Consider the following 18,373-nt stretch of genomic DNA (forward strand, 5'->3'; position numbering starts at 1 on the left):
CGTATTCTGTAATGTCACAGTAGTGTCTGCCACTTACAAATTATGCCACACAGTAACAGTGATTGTGCTGAGCCCCCAAAAAAGTGGGTCCAAGGGACCCATCACTTTTAAAAAATTTAAACTGTCTTTTTCTGGGTCCCTTTGGTCATACATCATCACCCGCTCACCCCCCCCCCCCGCACGCAGCACATACAGTCACCCGCTCACCTCTCCCGCAGCACATACAGTCACCCGCTCACTTACACAGCACATACAGTCACCCACTCACCTCCCGTTCAGCAGATACAGTCACCCGCTCACCCCCTCCGCGCAGCACATACAGTCACCCGCTCACCTCTCCCGCAGCACATACAGTCATCCACTCACCTCCCTTTCACAGCACATACAGTCACCACCTCACCTCCCTCCTGCAACACATACAGTCACCTGCTCACCTACACAGTACATACAGTCACTCACTCACCTCCCTCCTGCAGAACAGTCACCCACTCACCTCCCCCCGCAGCACATACAGTCACCCACTCACCTACCTCCTGCAGCACATACTCGCCTCCCCTGCATCACATACAGTCACCCGCTCCCCCCCCCCGCGCAGCACATACAGTCATCCGCCTACCTCTCCCGCAGCACATACAGTCACCCGCTCACCTCCCTTTCACAGCACATACAGTCACCAACTCACCTCCCTCCTACAACACATACAGTCACCTGCTCACCTACACAGTACATACAGTCACTCACTCACCTCCCTCCTGCAGAACAGTCACCCGCTCACCTACCTCCTGCAGCACATACAGTCACCTGCTCACCTGCTCACCTACCTCCTGCAGCACATACTCACCTCCCCTGCATCACATACAGTCACCAGCTCACCCCCTCCCACAGTGCATACAATCACCCGCTCACTTCCCTCCTGCAGTAGATACAGTCACCCGCTCACCCCCCGCCCGCAGCACATACAGAGTTACCCACTCACTTATCCCATAGCACATACAGTCACCCACTCACCTCCCCCTCACAGCACATACACCCCCCCTCCCCCAGCTCATCACCCCACAATGCATACGGTCACCCGCTCACCACTGCTCCGCAGCACAGTCACACACTCACCTCCCCCCTGCAGCACATACAGTCGCCCACTCACCTCCTCCTCACAGCACATACAGTCACCCACTCACCCCCCCCCCAAAGCACATACACACTCACCCTCTCACCCCACCCCCTCGCGCAGCACATACAGTCACCCGCTAACCTCCCCTCCCCAGCACATACAGACACCCGCTCACCTCCCTCCCCCCACAGCACATAAACACCGGCTCACCTCCTGCCCGCAGCACATACAGTGACCCGCTCACCACACCTCCCCCCCCCCCACCCATAGGGCTTGCAATTACTAGAGAGTTATTGGGCGAGATGTATTAACATACATTGCCGCCCATTGCAGCGATGTACTAACATATGCGATTAACATTGCAATGCGATGACGGAGGCCCCCCGCAATACCTGTGAGGTGGTGTGTGGGGGTCTCCATCACCTCCCTGGGGTCGCCATCTCTTCCCAGCACAGCATGCAGGCAGCAGGCTGTCCCGGGCGCCTCCTCTTCCTCCCTGCAGCCGGAAAGACCTCCTGCTGTGTTGCTAGGGGGAGGAGGAGTTTAGCTTCTGGGACCAGGTATGCCAGGGGAGGCGTCAGCGGAGAGGCAGCATCCCGCTGCTGCCAGCGGTACGAAGCCCATAGGCTTCTATAGGGTATCGCCATCAAAAGATGGCAATACCCTCAGGGGCGAAAACGCGTCAGCCGGGGGTTAGTACATATGAAAATGCGGTAAAACCCCAAAAACAGGGCTTTTACTGCAATTTCCCTTTAGTACATCCTGCCCTTTGTGTGTTATCAGACCTTTATGATGCAGCTGCTACCACTCTCACCTCGTCCGACTCCACACACAGACTGACAGCTGCACAGCCCTTCTCTCTGAATGGCCAAACACTTCACTTTCTTCCGGCTGCTCGGCACATCCAACCGCTCAGTGTCACAGTCGGATATTACATAACGTCTGCAACCCTCAGAGCCCTGTGTCCAGGTCACTAGGGAGGAGCACCACGATGATGCTCAGCACTCTGCTCGGTGGTTCCTCTAACAGGAAGGTCCCATCAGGAAGTCAAAACACTGAGCGCAGCATGGTAATTTGGACTGCACCAGAGTCTGACTGCAGGTATCGTGCCACTCCAACGGAAATGCCCTTCCTGTCAGTGGGTGCCTTTATGGCACTACATGGCAGGGTGACAATGAAGGTGCCAGGTGCCCCCTTCAGGGCTGGATCCCGGCGGCAACTGACTCCGTTGCCTCCGGGACTTCCGTCCCTGAGTAAGGTCTCTTTTCTCTCTACTATTCCAACTATTAGACGAAAAGCATTCATATTTAATATATGTGCCCAATTTTCCAATAGCCAACACTGACGTTTGGGGGAATTAATAACAATCACATTAAATAAATAGCACTTAATCTACCCCAACTCAGCCTTCAAATCACCCTAGCACTAAATTAATAGTCCCCACCATTAAATAGTTCCCTCTACCACAATCACCACACCATTTAAGGGGGGTTGGTATGAAATGCCAGCGGATGGGGTCCCGGCTGTCATGAACTCAACAGCAGGATCCCATCTGCAATAATGCTGGCAGTGAGGCGATCGCTTGAAAGCCCCTTGCAAGCTCGCTCTGCTCGCCACGCTGCAGGCACAGTGGCTCGCTGCGCTCACCACAGGTTCTATTCTCCCTCTATGGGTGTCATGGACACCCACAGGGGGAGAATAGCCTGTGTCACCGGTATTCTGGCACCAGCATTTTACCTCTAGTCATGATTCCGGCATTGGCATTGTGACCACCGGGATCATGACTAGCGGTATTTTAACAGCTTCCCATTTAAGGAATAGCTCCCTCAGCAAATGCTTAATGATTATGATGGTCAGGGGAGGGAGGAGCAGGCTTTCCCATGGTTAGGGGAGGGAGGAGCAGGCTTTCACATGGTTAGGGGAAGGAGGAGCAGGCTGTCACATGGTTAGGGGAGGGAGAAGCAGGTCACATGGTTAGGGGAGGGAGGAGCAGGTCACATGGTTAGGGGAGGGAGGAGCAGGCTTTCACATGGTTAGGGGAGGGAGGAGCAGACTTTCCCACTGATAGGATTTCGCACCCAACCTACTGCAGGAACAAGCACAACATTTCTTGAGGGGAGTCCACCTTTGTTTTTGCACAATATACTACAGAGTGGCATATGAAACACATTATATATGTTTTCTGTATTGGAAAAGTCTATATAATACATTGCTCTGAACTGGAGGACCTTGATTTTTGGGGCCCTGAAGTGACAGGGTACGCGAGGAGGTGGGGAAGAATGGACGGAGCAGTAAGTTCATTTTATTTTTTTGCTTAATTAGCGGGGGGAGCGGACTATGTAAAGAAGTATCCCAGTAAGCTCTGGCACCCGTTTTTTTTTTTTTTTGTGCCCCTCTGCCTCGGGGCCCGGTATAACTGTCTCCTTTGACCCACCTTGTTGCAGGGCCTGATTGTAATAACAGCCTGGATGTCATGGTGTTATTGGTGATACCATACAGTACATAAAAACAAGAGGTGAATAACTGATTTTTGGTGTTAAAATGCACAAGCGAGATTAGTGATGACTCTATCACTAAAATAACCTTATTTTAATAACACACACGTAAAAAAAAACTCAATCGATTTGTTGAAAAATTCACTCATTAAAAAAAGTTACTTCAGGGCCCCTCTGACATTAGGGGCCAGTGGCGTAACTATGGAGGGGGCAGGGAATGTAACTGCTATGGGGCCTGGCCACATGGGAGGCCCGAAGGACCAGCATGCAATCCCACTTCACCATTTAGAGTTCTTTTTTTTTCATTGTTTGTTTGCAGCGTGCCGGATTTAGGGCCCATCAGGGCAGTTTACTTCCTGGTAGGGGGAGGGGTGTCACCGGGACTGTACCACAGAGCCACCCTCCCCTCATAGTGTACCCGGAGCCTTTTCTGTGGCACGGCTGATGGTCCTGGATCGTGAGCAGTGGAGTCCCACTGTGGTGAGCTGTCTTCCCTCCCTGTGCGTGTTAGGTACCAGGAAACAAAACAATAATGTACATGTGTGCAGTGCAACCTGTGACTATGCTGCTCTTGTTGAACTAGATGTCCCAGCAAGCCAGCAATAGTTCACAGCAGCTGCATAACTCATCTATGCCTGCTGTAGTACAGTATGTGTCATTGTGTTGAGGTGAAATATGTTTTAGCTCTTTTCAAATGCAGAAACAGTCAGTAAGTGTGTATCCTCTGAATGTGGTAAGTGGGAACTTCATTTTTATTTGCGAAAGCAGACCCCAAAGGCTTCTGTGGAGGTTGACAAAATATGAAATGTACCAAGATATCTGTGACTGTTCCTTAATACATTCCCACGAATAAAGATTTCTTATTGACACTATATGTGGCAATAAGGAATGTTAAATTTGGGGTGCCCACTGCACATTATTATAAATATGCCCCTTAAACACAGTAGCCGAGGCATCTTCTGCTGCTGCAGGTAGGAGGCCGCTAAAAGTCTGATAAGTTTAGTAAATTTGTCTGTTTAAATATGCGCAAAACTTGCAATTTTACTAAATCACCCTTTAGGAATTGCATAATTCAGCATCTTTGAATTTGGAAGGAACAAAACAATAAATAAAAGATAGTGTAATTTGCCGTAATCGTACCTGCAACTGTATGCTAAGGCTAGTATTAGCTCTTCACCGGGTGTACAAGCGTGCACAATGGCGGGCTGGGTCGAGGGGCAGAGTGCCAGATGCCCCCCAGGCCAGTCCCATTTTCAGTGCCTTGGTCCGCCCTCAGACAATTACAGTAAACTGCTCCCATTTAACCCGCTGGTGCCTATAGCACCCCTGCTGGCTGCAGCCGCAGAGGATACAGCGGGTGCCCCCAAACTGCAGCAAACTTTGTCCCAGCCTGGCTGGCTCCCATGAAGGTCCTGCTCCATCATAGACCTGAGACTGTGCTGTGGTCGGGTATTGCTCACTCCCCCTCCTTCTCTCTCTCTCTCTCTTCCCCCATCTCTCTCTATGACACTCTTTATCGTGCTTCTCACTCTTTCAAGATTTTGCTATAGGGCCCACAAAGTTCTAGTTACGTCCCTGTTAGGGGCCCTGAAGCTTAAGCTTCATTATTTTCACAGTAGATCCACATCCGCTGCCCTGCAAAACGTAGTTATGTATAAGTTCTTGTACATTGCTCATAATGACACATTTAAAAGCTATTATTCGTATACTAAACAGCATTGTTGGTCTAACAATGTGATTCTGGCCAGCTGTATTAAGTCAAATCATAAAATATTTCTGTTTTTTTTTGCTGGTTCTTGATTCAATTTATTGTGAGAGGAAAAGATACAATGCATGAAGCACCGAAAGTTGGATGTCCAGTACATTGTTTTTTGTTTTGTTTTTGTTGCCACTATATCTACGAGTATAAGATCCCCATAACCACTGGATTACCACTTTTGGGAGATGCCTTAGTGTAAATAATTACATTTGGTCATTTGCAGGATTGGAAGCCCAGATTGGAATATGCATACTGGGCAAAATAAGAAATAAACAAAGTTCTGCTGAATATCACTTTTAAACCACCCCCTTAATTAATTACAAGTTTTGCTTATTTGTATAGATTTTGCTTATTGAACTGTATCTCTCATATAGATCATGAGAGTAAGGAGTCATTGGGACTGATTTTATTTCATGTGTCATATTGTTACATGTTTATATTCACTGAAAGCATAGCCCAATCTATGCTTGCCTCTGAGACTATATTATAGGCTGGTCATTTCTCCAGACACAAAGTCCTGATTATATAAGTAATCATATACTTCAGATGACAGTAAACTGATGCACCACCAAAAAGTATCAAACTATTTCTCTTCAAGTTTCCAACAGAGAGGGAATTCAGTTCTCAGCAATGGTCATAAGGTACCTCCCGGAATGATGGGGCGAAGGAACTTCTTGACCAGTAACATTGCTAGTTTTCTCTTGCAACTCCATAGAGGTGTGCTGGAAAATGAACAATGTTTAGCTACCATAATATATGAAGATGTATGCAGCCAAACATCTGTAACTCATCAGTGAGAATTGTATTTATACCAAAATATCATATATTTAGGCACATAGTAATGTATATCAATGCACCTAGCGATATTCAGCACAAAAAAAAACCAACTAAAAATAAACTGTATTTGTGAGTAGGAAAGTGTGTCAAGTGGCGCAATGCAGTGTGTCAAGTGGCGCAATGGAATAGGAATAAATCCCTGGTGTTGATATATAGGTTCGGAGGTTCCTGTCCAGGTTCTTCAGATAAGTAATGTCCAATGTATGTACTCCAAATATGCAAAGTAAAGCAGAGAAAAAAAAAGGGACAACCAATGTGTAGTAAATCCCAGTATCCACAAAGAAATGTCTCTAAAGAGTTACAGACGTCAAATTCCTTTGTACCCCACTCACTCAATCAAGGTATCTTTGCACACTTTTAGCACTCTTCTGCCGTATCTATACACCCTCAAAGTGTGAAGTGGAGGGGAGTGTAGAGCAAGATAATTCCTAAGATGAGGAGCGTACCCCGAAACTCACAACAGAAATAAAGGTGTGAAGCACATCAAGGTATCTTTAGGATATAATAGTTCTCACACTCCGACTCACACTTGGCAATGTAGGGTGAATCCTATCAAGGTATCTTTTGTACGTTTGGTGAGTATCCTTCCTCACTCTCGTCTTCCTCAATAGGTTCCTTATATCCTCGATTTCTCGCAAAGGAAACAAGGAAAGGAGCCAATGTGTAGTATATATCAAGAAATAAATACAAGGGCTATGCTAAAATATGCCCCCTTTATAAAAGGTAAGTATATATTTCTCAATGACCTTTGCAATCTTTCAACCATCCAATGGTGTAATCTAATCCACCTCCTGGTATAGAAAAAAGGGTGGCTTCTATTGGGGGTTTTGTGGATAGTGATTTAGTAAATGGAAGTGCGTACCCTAACACTCACAGGGGCATCACAGGTGTCAAGCACATCATGGTATCTTTAAGGTGCAACACATTTCATATACTGCGTACCCTGACTCACACGTAAAGATGCGGAGCTGCTCCTATCAAGGAATCTTTATATGGTGTTACCGGATGCTCACTCCTGGAAACAATTATCTAAATAATAAATAATAATAATAATAATTAACAATATTGCATGGGATGCGTGCTCACGCGCATAGCATGTGACATCCTCCATTGGACCTGCATGCAGGTCCGACATGCAATGTTGCTTACGAGGGCCATGCTGCCGAATGCAGCATGGCCGAGCTCCTCCCCATGCCGCCGCTCATCACAGCCAGCATCGACAAGTGTGTATGCACTTGCCGATGTCGGAGTCCCATCTCAGACGTTGTTGCATCGTGCGCACATCGTTCTTATGTGTACACAGCCTTCAGGGCCCCATACACTAGAACGATAATGCCTGATTTCATCCGATATTGGGCATTCTGCCCGATATATCAGATGAAATCAGGCATTTTGGAGGTGTTTCCGACCTGATCCGATCCGATGGGTGTTCCCGTGAGCATCAGATCGGATCCTCCAGATTGACTGTGCTGCACTAGCAATCATGTCCGACCCCGCAGGCATGGCTGGGATTGCCCAAGATACATTGTATGCAAAAGGACAGCATACAATGTATCTTGGGCAATCCTGCCGCCCGTGAGGCTGCCAGGGTGATCGCCTGTGACATGACGGTTGGACATGTCGCGTTAGTGTATGGGGCCCTTTAGAATGTAAACTTGAGAACAGGGCCTTCATACATCGTTGTCTATCTGTTAACAGCTAGTATTGTTTTATCACTGCATATCCCATTAAAAGTGCAACGTAATATGCTGGCACCATATAAATAAATGTTAATACATATGTCAATATCATCCTAATAAAAAAATGTAGCAACAGTTTGATCCCCCTCAGATAATGTACCTTGGCATATTTAGGCATCCACTCAGCCCTATAAATACCAACAATCACAAACAAAAACTAAGTGCAGGACAAAACAAACAAAAAAAAAGCTCTGCACTGCAGGTACTGCATTTGGCATGTTATTAAACAGACACTTCACTAGTAACAAAAACCTTATTAAAAAGTCTAGGTAAGCTCTAGAACACCTAATAGACTGGAGCACATAAAAAACGACTTTCCACACAGATCAGTCAATAAAAATAACTGAGTTGATTAATTGGCTTGTGTTCAAAGAACCCTGGTCTGTTCCCTGAGGACCGGATCAAAAACCATGTCAATAAATTACATAATTGTTTGTTTTTCTGACTCTCTAAAGTATTTCACAATGATTAATAGCTAAAATAAAGTATGTTTCAATGCAGTTAACCATTTTTGCTTTCAACCCTGTAAACTATATTATCAATATCCTCTATTTTTTTCAGCACAGTAGTCAGTCTGTTCAAATACACTGACTGTAATATTGTTATTACAACAAAGTTTTAATTCAGTTTTAGTAATTCAAATTAAGTGTATTTTAATAGATAGATAGATAGATAGATAGATAGATAGATAGATAGATAGATAGATAGATAGATAGATAGATAGATAGATATTCTGCCACTTATTCAATTAGTTTATCAGTTGTCAATGGGTCGTTGTTACCTTCCATCTATCACATATGCTTTATGGTTTAAACGTGGCTTTTAAAGATATCCTGTTACTCTTATGTTTTCCTAATTATTAACAGTTCAAACACCCGATTTCTAGCTATGTGTTACAAAATAATATACAGATTATAGATACTTGTTCTGATGTTGACAATGCCCTTATATGCAAATGTTCGGAGAGTAGTTTAAAAGGTAAAAAGCTCTTAAAATGTTACTTTCCAGAGAGAGACAGAATAGGAATAACATCAAGATAGGTGCTCTGGGGATAGAGAATGGGTGTAAAGTTTTTAAACGGGTGCTAATTTAAAATACTTCTGCAGTTAGTTTTTAATAATATGTTATTACTGATGCAATAATAATAATAATACCTGCTAAACGGTTATCGCTGTGTAAATCATTGGAAATACGTGTAGACTTAAGTAAAGGTAAGGACAATTACTGGATCGTTGTATTGTGGTGACAGATGTTACAGCTGTGCACTACATGCCATCCACATTGCATCTGACAGGAGGGGAACAGATGTTCCCACAGCTAGCACCTACTGCAGGAACACACAACAACTGTAACTCGGGGCTCCTTCAACGCTATAAAAGTTGCGGAGAAGCATAAATCAATCACATCTTTTCTTGACCCTCTACAAACACTCTTTGTGCAAACACGGCTATTACAGGACTAGTTCTCCCTTCCCGACCTACTTGTGAAATTCTACAACATGAGGGTAAATACGAACATTAACACACATCTGCCAAGTCTGGGTGCAGTTACAGCATCAGGGTGTTGGTGCAGTTTAACCCTTTCAGAGTTGTTTCGTAAAGGTTACGTTTTTATAACATTAACATTTTGACGTGAAAACATATCATTGGCCCGTATTATGGCTGACAGAATGTATAGCATCCACATTACATCAATATAAAAACTAAGAAGATTAACCCTATCTTTAGATTAGTAATAGAGAACTATTGTTATTTATAGAAAATTAAACCCTCGTTAAGAGTTGCTCTTAACGTTGAAAGCTGGTCTCCAAAGTGATTTAAATGTTATGTTAACAATTAGCACAGGCCTACCCTGCCTCCCAGTTTGTACAGAAATATAGTGCTAAATTGTACATTTTCTTCTGCTTGATTCTAAATGACTCCCCACACTTAATTATGAGGATGAGAGGGGAAGCCTTATTCCTCTTTGTTATAGGATAAACTTTCAGTAATCCCAAACAAAGGAGCCAGTTCTGGAAGATATGGGATTTGCTGCCGGATTATGGACTCAGAGATAATGATGTGCAGTCAGCAGAAGCCGGTTTATTTTAATTCAAATAAGGTAGTAAACAAACCAGTGACAAGGGTGATGGTGAGAGGAGCTGTCTGCTTCTGCTGCACTGCCTGGCCAATTTATAGAGAGAAATCTATTATACCTCCTTTTCCATGTGTGAAAATTAATAAAAGATACAGATTAAACAACCCACTGTCTATTAAAATGACAATACATCGTACCATATATGTAGCCTTCCTCGCTCTACATTGTTGTGTGTTTGGAAGATGCGCTAGCACTTGGTAAGTGAATAGAGCAGTTCTAAAATGCTGTGACTTTCCACAATAATCTCGCTGAAACTAATTCTAAAATTAATTTGCAGAGTTCATTTTAATTTGTAGGGTCAGTATTATATCTGCAGTAAAACGTGTATTATCCATTTATTTAACTATGTCAAAGCAACACTAAATTAACCCTTCAGTGAGGATGGTGGAGTACAGGATAGATAGATAGATAGATAGATAGATAGATAGATAGATAGATAGATAGATAGATAGATAGATAGATAGATAGATAGATAGATAGATGTAAACATTATTTTCTGATATAGTCCATAATAACCTGCTCATTGACGTATATTCTAATTTTCAAGATTTATTGGATTAAAACGGAGGGTACCAGTTTACGAAATAAAGCAGTGGATAAATACAGGCATGGCAATTTCAAGGGGAAGTATTATCGATAGACATTCTACATACAGTATCGAGATCTTCCAAATGAACAATCCACGAGGACAGACATTCAAATAATTCAAATATTAAATAGTCACACGTTACACCTGTACATAACAATTCTCCATACATTTTGTTTTTGGATATACAATTTGTAAACTGTTCCTTTTGCAAGTTTTACTGACTTGTTTTAGTATTAGGCTATATCATAGACGATGTAGCATCAACCAATTTCCTTGATGGATCATGTCATATAAATCCAATTAGTTAGGACTATGAGTTCGATATTCTGCTATAATCCCATTTCTCGAAACGTTAGGATTTTTTGGAATCCGAGCACAAAGGAATAAAGAATATATCGCTATGAGAATAAGTAATTTTTCACCCAATAAGACATGTATCTGCCCTCACATTAGTCAGAATATTAGGAAAGGAACATAAAATAGTAGTCACTAATATTATACCGACTTGTAGGGATAAATAAATAGCTAGACACACCATTGTGTCTTTCGTTCTCACATTCTCGCACTGACTAAATTGTAAAAAAAAAAATTCTGAATAAATGAAAGTAGAACATTTAGCATAGAAATACCGTCTGCTTACTGACACTATTTAGGCATGTGTATATTTTGTATTCATCTGTTTAGCCCTCCCTCTATTTCCCCAAGGCGATTCTGTGCTTTTCCAACAATCGGGGGGTTAATCCTTACGATTTGCACATCCTGTATACAGCAGTGGTATTGTCGATACTGTACCGATAAATACTACTCAAGACGAGTACATTGTAATTTCGGTTCTAACTAGTCTTATATTTACTATTATTAAAAAGTGGAAAGGTTGAATTGTTACAGAGAAATACATATGTGCGGTATTTATTGGAAGTGTAGAGAAGGGAAAGAAGCAACGAAACACGTAGCCAGCTTGCTCTCCTTTACCCCAAAATATATGACTTGAAGGTTACATGAAGTATAGGGTACAATACCTTAGTGAGTATCGGTACTGCATCCACACCTACCAGCTTGGTGTACATAGTGCTGCCAGCACCTCATGGGTTAATGTGCAGAACATCTGCATTCATTTCTTCCCATTCATAGTCAATCATGCGTAGTAATGAGCACAAATATAAGGCATATGCTAGCAGCTGACTGTGTGTTTACCTGAGTAACAGGCTACCTGTCTTGCAGGCACCATTGGTACTGAGCACCTGGTAGTGTACACAAGCTTGCTCCATGCACTTCTCAGGAATATTAGGCGCCAGCAATTTTATTTGTAATTAATGATCTTAAAATTTAGCTTGGCAACCTGACATGAGATAGATAGATAGATAGATAGATAGATAGATAGATAGATAGATAGATAGATAGATAGATAGATAGATAGATATGATTTTTTTATGAAAATATTTTCTTAATTTCTAAAGCATCACATTTATATCTACAAGGGACAAGAGTAGTTTTTTATTTCACTGACCGAATTTGCCGAAATGTATTTCATATACTGTCACATATGAATTAAAATAAATAATAGTCATGAAGCACTTGCTGTTATAAGCAGCGAGTGTCCTAATTAGCGTGTTGTACAGAATAATGCACACTTGACTCTTAGCTGCAAGATCAAATTCAGATATATCTCAAAATAACCTCAATAACCCCTCCCCCCCTCTTTTTTTTTTTTAAGTCCTGCGTTATGTCAGGCGTTGACTGTATCTAAACTTACACTTGTTAGACAATGGTCCAAAATAAGCCAGCTTTCTCTACTGACCACCAGAAATATATCCTGCACTCTGCACACACAGTCAGCCTGTGCACATAGGATGTACTTCATTAACCCTTGCTGTGTTAGGGTCTGAGAGCAGTCGTTAGAGAGGGAAAGTTGTGTACTGGTCACCCGGGCAGGAGTCACAGAGGTGGATTGCTGTCATCTTTAATTCCCATAGAGAGGTAGACAAACACAGTCAGAAACGAACAAATCCCCTACTGTGATACATTGTCTATGAGGCTTCCAATATGCTCTAACAGCCGAATCCCACATCCTTAATGCTGTGCAGGCTTAGTGCAACCTGTAGGCGGCCAGGGACACGCTCCATAATAATTAAATGGTGCAGTCAGGCAAGAAGTGTAACATCGCTTTCCACAAGAAACGCTTAAAATTGCTAGACCATGTGTGTGGTGTGCGAGTGCCCGTGTGTGTCTATGTACACACACACACACACACACAAAGATGATAGATAGATAGATAGATAGATAGATAGATAGATAGATAGATAGATAGATAGATAGATAGATAGATATAATGTGTGTGTGTGTGTGTGTGTGTGTGTGTGTGTGTGTGTGTGTGTGTGTGTGTGTGTGTGTTCCCAGAAATGTTTTTCGAAACAGTTATAGAGTAGATGTTTAAGTAGTAGCTACTGCGTGTATGTTCCTATATATAGGGATCCACCTATTGCTTTATAACATGACTGACCACAGTTTCCCTGCCTATCTATTACACTTGCAATTTGGTAATATAACAGTGTGCTGATACTGTATCAATTAAAATAAAACTTCTCCTAAGAATGTAGCAGAGATAATACAGCAGAAGCTAAAAAATAAATAAAAATACATTCTTCGAGGATGCTGCATGGTTAGATTAAAATATGAAGAGATCAGCTCAACCTTGCAATGTCTTTTTCTGGATAAAAAAAAAAAGAAAAGAAAAAATCTTTATCAAATCCCTATTCTATGGCTTCAATAAACAGAACCCATTACCTCACGGCTGCTTTTGTTGGCCCTATACAAGAGAGAACAAAATGGTTATTCAGGGGAACGCTTTAGATTTTTATTGTGGGTAGTATGCACAAAGAGCACTGTTATTGTATTAAAAAGAACCATCTGTAGCAGAAACAATGCCATCAAATTATCTTTGAATACCCACTGAAAAATATAAAGCTTTTTTTTCTTATGCAGGGTGGGGGCTTACAGCAGTGTTAGGATAACTGATTTTTTGTGTGTGTGTTGTTGTCGGTTCATTCTTCTCTTAAAAACAGCCATTCGGGTTGTAAGCCATAAACGCTGCTTCTTGTTGCAGGAGCTCCAGTGAGGAGCTGGGCAGGCGCCGGAGGGACAGCGCTGCAGCCAGAGGGACAGATCAGCAGCCGGAGGAATAGTGCTGCTGCAGGGAGCCCGCTGCCCGGCATGGAAGGGTGCATGGCCGGATGGAGCTTGTCAGGGAAACGTTTAGGGTTCCTGCACTGCACGGACTCCCCGTTATCGCTGCCAATCACGCACTTGTGGAGACTACACCCCGACTTGCTGCCACGTAAGTAATTACAAACCCAACTTTGACACCCCCTCCCCCTGCTGCTATTTTATTTTGGATATACTAGTGAGCAGCAAACCCGCCCATGTGCCAATCTTGCCTGCAGCCGGGACTCCGGCACCCCAGCTCGGGTGCAAGGTCTCTGCCATTCTGCTTCTGTTAACCCGTTTAGCCCTGGAACCCAGTTAGTTTTCGTGTGTTCAGGGTGAATTAGGAAATAATTAGTGAGGTCCTGGCCGGGTGGCCCTAACAGCTGCTTGTTATGGGTAATTAGGATTTGGGGACTGGTCAGTTGGTCAGATGATGAGAGTGTCATTGGTTTTGGTGACGCTCAGATATCGAAACATTTTAGAACTCGTCGCCCCGGCAACTGTTGTATGAGAAATTAGTAAACACGTGTATTATAACATCCTATGGAAGGGGCATTGCAAGCCTAAACTGCTCTTCTTCTAGAGTGCGGGACCAGGCGTCTCTGATGTCTGTGCATACTGTTAACACAGCGCAATAAGTTGATTTGCACATCTAACAAAACAGTTTTACTATTTCTAAGCATAGTTTCTGGAACGGCACAGGTCTGGAACTACACAATTTCCAGTGTTTTCCCTCTGCCATGGGCTAAAATATTCCTTTCTACACAATACAGTAAAAGCTATCTCTGGCTCTGACAGCAACGCAATCATTTTAATTATTATAGCCGATATATTTGCTTCGCTCCTACAAGTTTTGCAATAATTGATCTCTGACAGTCTGCAACCTGTTATAAGGCCATGTCTTACACACAGTCCACAGTCATTACTCTCACACTGGCCGTAATCATCCTCTTTTACGGGGAAAATATCTGTTTTATAATGACAGCAAGTGTCAGCAGTGACAAGCCTTGGAGACGATGCAGGATTGCAGTGGTGTACAGTACCGAGTACTGACTTTCCTGCACACTTATCAGTTAACAAGGTGAAGACCCCCGGACCTTACATACGCAGGCTCTTAGTTTTGTGGATTATAAATACTTATACAAGGCGTCTCGTTGCTATAGAGATGGAAACATATGCACCCCAAGCTTACAGGTGATTAAAGTGTGAATCGGTGTGCATCTGTTATATTCTGCACGCGATGTTTCATTACCAGCTCCAAAATCCACATCTGCCCCTTTCCTTGCTAGGAACCGATGTTATGACGTCAAAGCATTGAGGAGACGGGGTGGAAGTGTTTTAACTTGAAAGTACCGGTTTTGCTCTATGCCTCGCTTAGCATGCAGACAGTGTTTGTGTGTGACTACAGCTCAATGTGACCAGGGTGATATTCGGTTCCCGTGCCAGATCATTCACTGACTGCTCTCTGGCGCCTCTATCGGCTCTATGAGGAATAAAAGTCTCTCAATTTATCAAGAGGGACCTTGTAGGTTATAGGAAGCAGAGATTTATATTATTATCTTTTTTTTCTTCTTTTCTTTAAAGACAGCATTGGCGTTAAAGGATGCTGTTCAAAGAGAAAGCAAGCCCTCTACCAAAGCTTTAGGTTAGCTAATTGAAATTAGTTCAATTACACTATATATATTCGCCTGTGCAGTGCTCCTGGGTGAGCACTGAAAATTGTGTAACTTTTTTTTAATTATACCATGTTTAATCTCATCTGTTGTTTTTTCCCACTAACTTTAATATCTATATATATTATATTCCTGTCCAAAAAGAAAGAACAAGAGGAAGGGTCATCTTGGTCTGAATGACTTGGATGTGATTGACAAGAGAAAAGGTGTTTAGGGCAGGTCGTGCTGCCTTATTTACAGCCCACTGCTTGAAATAGAGCCTTTGTTAGGGCTGGAAAGCTAATTTAGTGCTGATCAAAAGAGCCACATAGTTAAAGGACTGGTAATGACTACTAATTTCATTTCAGACTTGTACATCCCCAAATGCTGTAATTAAGTATGTGCCATTTATGTGCAGGTGAAGAATGTTTTTTGGCATTTTTTTTATGCAACATAGCACATAAACCTGTAAGTTATTGTACAAAGATATATAACACGTGTGTGTGTGTTTTTTATTGTATTCAGCACAAACAAGTGTATGTATGTATGTAACGTAGATAGGACGTGTACACTACTATCTGTCATTTGTCCCCACCATAATATACCAGGTGGACACTAGAGATATTTTTTTATGTAATATATAAAGGTATTATAAAGAAATGATGATGATTATTATTATTATGATAATTATTATTAAGATGATGATGATTAATATTATTATTATTAATAATAATAATAATAATAATAATAATAATAATAATAATACATTTGAAGACCATTATATGACATATGCAGTTAATAAGAATTTAGTAAGAAATAGTAAGAATACATAATGAAAAATACAAAGATGTTTAGAAATGTCAATACAAATTAAATACATTATCAAATATACATTTTATCATATTTTGCCTGGCATAATGACTAAAAATCTGCGTTACAGTGCATTTTGCAAGTGACATATCATTCCTTTCAGTAGGCTTCAAAGTCCAGCAGCTCTGCATTTTTGTAATGGTCAGAACTGATAGAAAATATTTCAGTCTTTCATCTGTTTTATCTGTGTAGACTAAAGGGCTGTAGTAGACCCCGCTAAGATTATATGATGTATCTTTAGCAAGTGATTGAGGATGGCTTAGATGTGAGGCTGTGTTTTGCACGTTGTCTTGAGCCCCCCCTGTTGGACACAGTGGGAGCTGCACAGTGGCAGTCCAAGTACAGCAAATGTATTTGGCTTGTGTCATTTTCATTATAGAACTTTTTTCCCCTGACAAAAGCAGCTACTGTATGTCAGTGGAGTATTCTAAAACCTAATTGAGCGAAATGTCTATTGGTGTTAAAACGTTTCAAGGATGAATGTTAAACATGTGCTCATTGGTGTTATTATTTTCTCCATCTTTAGTTCCTGTTATGTGTGTAAAGTTTAGATGGTAATTTATGTTTATGATTAAACCCGTTGTACATTCCGAAATAACTAAAAGTATCCTGATAATCGCATTAATACGCCGTGCAATTGTTATTCATGGACAAAAAAAGTACAAAACCATAATGTTTTGTTTTAATACTTTCAAGTATCAATGTTTAAGCAGCCTAGTCCTTTCTATGCCTTTGTGACTACTTTTACATTGATTTATTATTAATTTACATACTTGAAGAATAATTGTAATTTTATAGCCTAAAAAAATGCAGTTACTCCGAACCAAAATCTCTATTCTTCAGAATTTAACAGGTGCACCCGGAGACCCATACAGTATGTTTCCTTTGTACAACTGTGCTTTTTAAATAATAAATAAGATACACATAGTTTCTCCCGTTCACTCAGTTGAAACAATTAAATGCTTCCCCGATTGATTCAATTTTCTAAATGCTAATTTCGACCATCCAGTTTAGTATAGTTATCGTACGCGATTTACGAGCGCCGGCATGTCATGTTTTGTATTTTGCGGCGATATCTGCACATGACGATGTATATATATCACAATGACAAGATACCTGTGCTGACATGAGTCACACAGCCGAAGTTACAACTATAGCATTACTGTGCTCTGAATGGAATAAGGCTGCTTAATCCTATGATAATATCTGTAATACTATCTGTAAATGGTATGTATACTGTGTTATCCCGGAGAAATACAAGTACAGTAATTGTGAATTAATAAATTGAACACCAGTAGATGATGAACCCAGAACTACACACTCACGATTATCCAGATATTACACTGTGTTCTTTGTAAAAACTGTATTTCCTACAATGAGCCCATTTACAGCATAGCAAAACTGCAGAACTGAACGGACCAATAACCTCACTGGCTAAATAGAAAATGATTTGCATTGTGAGTTCACTACTTAAATGTTATTAGAGAGTGTTTGGGTGCAATTTATTCAGGATTTCTAGTATTAGAATTAGGATAGGAAATATCGCAATAATATCATAGTTTTATTATTAATTATAGTAACTGTAAAATAACCGTCTATCTATCTATCTATCTATCTATCTATCTATCTATCTATCTATCTATCTATCTATCTATCTATCTATCTATCTATCTAACGATCCACCCATCTGCCTTCTATCTTTTTATTTATCTTATATGTATCTATCTCACCATTTTCTTTCTTTCTTTCTTTCTTTCTTTCTTTCTTTCTTTCTTTCTTTCTTTCTTTCTTTCTTTCTTTCTTTCTCATCTGAAAAATGATAAACGGGAAGTTAGTTTTGCGTCATATTAAAGCAGGCATATACATAAATGCTGATGTTAAATAATGATATAATGTTAATATTAAATGCACGTTTTTTCAATGTATGTTAAATTAGGGTGGTTGGATGTGAACACTGGTGAGCTGAATTCCACTGCTTTTC

At 41.5% G+C, this 18,373-nt stretch overlaps 1 protein-coding gene across 4 annotated transcripts in view; it reads left to right on the top strand.

Annotated features, from left to right (window-relative positions):
* The window catches only part of SOX2 (SRY-box transcription factor 2), a 296,062-nt gene that overhangs the window by 229,711 nt on the left and 47,978 nt on the right, over nt 1–18,373 (top strand). For all 4 annotated transcript variants that reach the window (XR_010175942.1, XR_010175940.1, XR_010175941.1 and 1 more), the window contains one exon: nt 13,770–14,000. The gene's annotated coding sequence lies outside the window, so the exon portion shown is untranslated. The remainder of the gene's footprint in view (nt 1–13,769; nt 14,001–18,373) is intronic.

Source organism: Pseudophryne corroboree, chromosome 4, assembly GCF_028390025.1.
Source record: "Pseudophryne corroboree isolate aPseCor3 chromosome 4, aPseCor3.hap2, whole genome shotgun sequence".
Classification (NCBI taxonomy): domain Eukaryota; kingdom Metazoa; phylum Chordata; class Amphibia; order Anura; family Myobatrachidae; genus Pseudophryne; species Pseudophryne corroboree.